Source organism: Pteropus alecto, unplaced genomic scaffold, assembly GCF_000325575.1.
Source record: "Pteropus alecto unplaced genomic scaffold, ASM32557v1 scaffold79, whole genome shotgun sequence".
Classification (NCBI taxonomy): Eukaryota; Metazoa; Chordata; class Mammalia; order Chiroptera; family Pteropodidae; genus Pteropus; species Pteropus alecto.
The window spans coordinates 2704372-2707761 of record NW_006494612.1 but is presented as its reverse complement, the minus strand read 5'-3'; positions in this window follow the sequence as shown (position 1 = coordinate 2707761).

Here is a 3390-nt window from a genome sequence, read left to right as displayed (position 1 = left end):
CCTCACCGTGCTAAGCAGACTTTTAGTTTCATACTAAAATGTTTCTTCCAGGAAGCAGATTCAAGACTTAAATATTCAAAAACTGCATTTCGACAGGAAAGCAATTAAAAAAAAAAAAGGCACAGTCTTTGACTTGCATCACAATGGGTAATAAACATTAATTAAATGTTTCTGAACTTAAAAATTTGCCAGCATACTAAACTTGAGGAATGTCAGTGAGCAGAAAGTTATGTATCATCTATGACAAATTCAGTCCTCTTGTGCTTCTGGATTATTTTGTAGTATGGATTATGTCAAGCATATGGCATAAAAATTAATGGATTCAACAACACAAAAGAATATAGCTGTGGAAGAGCCTAAATTACACAATAGGAATTTTGCATTTTAACATTTAGGCCTTCGGTGCTTTTTAAACTTAACATAAGGTCTTCATCTCCACTGCTCCTCCCTTCTTTTCTCCTTTTAAATGTGAAAAAAGTTGATTGATAACATATTTCAGCTTCATTAGATAGCTCAGACATGGTGTGTTTGTTTAAAAAAGATCTCAACTACATGAGGCATGACTTAGTTTTAAATCATTACTTTTACATATTCTTTCTTTTCTGGCAGAGGTCAAAGATGCTCTACCTTGCAGAGGTAAGAAATAGAATATGTGGCAGACTGGACTCACGTCCAAGTGCTAGATCTTAATCATCTTTCCCTGCACAGAACCATTTCCTTTCTTTTTCCTTCCTTTCTTTCTTTTTTTAAACAAGCATAGCTATATTACTTTATTACTTAACACATATTTGAACTGCAAATCTGATGGCTAAAAAGAAACAGGGATTTCATTATCTGGAGGAGACAAATAACCTGGCAGAATGAGTTAAACAGTATCTAGTGCAGTTGTGTATAAAATCAATGTTAACTCTCTTCCTTTCTCCATGAAAAACCAATGCCTTCATTTGTATTCTACTGAATAGAAAACGATAGACTCAGATTTGGTGACATTTAAAAAGCTCTACACCTTCTTATATGACTTCTTCCACTGGATAGATAATTAAGAATACAGAGAATAATAGTTTGAATTTACAGTATAATGACATTTTCAAATGTCACATGTCTGTCTCATAAGAAAACTCATTTCCTTTTATAGAAGAGCAGTCCGAGATGATTTTAAAATTTCTATTGCAATTTGTCATTTTTATCTTACCATGCAAAAAAATAAGGTGTGTAAAGTATTTTTAATCTTCTGAATGGGACAGTACTAATCAGGTGGGGGTAAAATGTTATCTGCAGTGTAAAAACAACAATATATTAGTGTATAACAATTTTTTTAAGGCCAAAAGTCCTTTAAACTATCAAGAAAGCTATAATAATAGCCACAAGCATACAAAATCTAGCATTTAATTTAGGGGGTTTGTGGCCATCTCGAAATAGCCACGAACCCTGCTCCACAGGGAGAGATGGCCTGCTTGGCACAAGAATTAAACAGTCTTCAATGGACATGTAGGCACTTGGCTTGATTTTTCTTGATTTGTTATCAGAGAAAAAGTAAGGATTCACGTCACAGTTGATATGCGATAGAAAAACAACTTGTAATCACATACCAGCAGATTCCATCAGCACCAGCCCTGGCCCTGCCACAAGCCATGTGGCCTGTCTCACTTTAACTAGCCCAGTTTCCTTGTTTGTAAGATGGAGACTGAAGTATGCAAAGAGTACCCAGCCTGTTCCAAAGGACAGGCTTTTTCAGGCAAAAGGTGTGGTTCCTACCCTGAGGAAGAGCTTACTCGAGAGAGAGATGACAAGCCATGGAAGTGAGCCAAGTTCCTGGCAAGTGAAGAAAAAGTAATGACCTCCCTTGCCTATTTAAGGAAAGCTTCTTAGAAGAGCTGAGGGCTGATAAGAACTTACTTTAAATCACTAAAATCTAAACCACTTAAATACTAAGATAGTCTTAGTAAAGTGCCGGAATTATACCAACGCTATAGAAAATACACCACGGTAGAAGAAAATAAGAATAATGTCCATGGTATATAACAAATCAAATAACCAATAGAGAGGCAACAAAGGTGGCATCCACAAATCATGGCAATTCCCCCACTGCCGGTCATTTACTTGTATATCAAAGACAATACTAATGAATTAATGGCCAGATTTTCAAGCACCAAAGCAGAAAATCAGAAAAGGCAATCAGAAAGAATGAAGGAAACCACATTAATACACAAGAGGGGCAGCTGACAGTCTTCCGGTGAGAAAGAAATGGAAAAGCAGAACACATGATTAAGAGCTGAAAAGAAATCACAGCAACCGGAAGTCGCTTAGAATGAAGAACAAACCTTGAACAATTCTTTTTTTGGAGGCGGGGGGGCATGAATATCTGCTTTTATTAAGTTAATATTTCTTATACTTAAGTAAACATTCCTGTGTTCTTACAAGTAACAAATCCATAGATAGAAAATCCAACAAAATTCAAAAGCTTTTCTTTGTTTAAATAATCAATAAGCAGGCTACAGAACAATTAGCCCCCTTCTAAAGTTGATACCAGGGACCTTGAACAATTCTATAATCAATATTCATAATGATGATCTTGCATTTTTAAGAAAAAGTAAATGATGGTCAATATTCCATTCAGTGTTTAAGGGTACATGCCTTAATATCTAGAAGATTTACATAAAATTTAATATTTCCAATTCTGCCAGAATAGCTTGCTTTCGATAAAAACTTCTCACTCGCTTTTTCTTTTCTTACTTTATATCAGTCTTTTGTGTGGGAAGGCAGATACTATAACTCGCATTTTAGATATGAGGAAACTGAAACATTAGGCATAAAATGACTTTCTCAGAATCATCAATCTACTTAGTGACAATCTCCTGATTGTTGGCACACACTTGAAGAAATAAACATTCCAGTTTGGGGAGGACGGAAATGTTTCTTTTGCTTCTTAATTAATGGCATGGCCATCATTATCTTTTCCCATGATAGTGTTCAGGAAAGTTTCCTTTTGCCCCTAAGTAAAGGAATAAGAGCCTCTTAGGTAAACTCAGAGAAGAACCAACCCTATTTGGCTTCCTCCACTCCAGGGGGCAGTTCTAGCTACTAGGGCAGCTTCAGTCTAAGAAAGGCTTGCTGAAGCATTGCATTGCTACCCACCCTGCATACACACAGGCTTTGTTGGCGTTTTCTCCATTCTCTGCATCTTTTCCTGAAATTGGCATGAGAATAGGGGAGGAGGTCGAGAAGGGAAACCACCCAAACATAGGAAACTGGAAGCACTTAAAAAAATAAAATAAAATAATAATCAAAAATCTGATGTCAGTAAGCCCAAAGCCTGTTCAGTTTATACTTGACATCAGATTACATACTCTTGCCAACTTGATTTAGTGTGCACACTTGTGTTTTCATTTA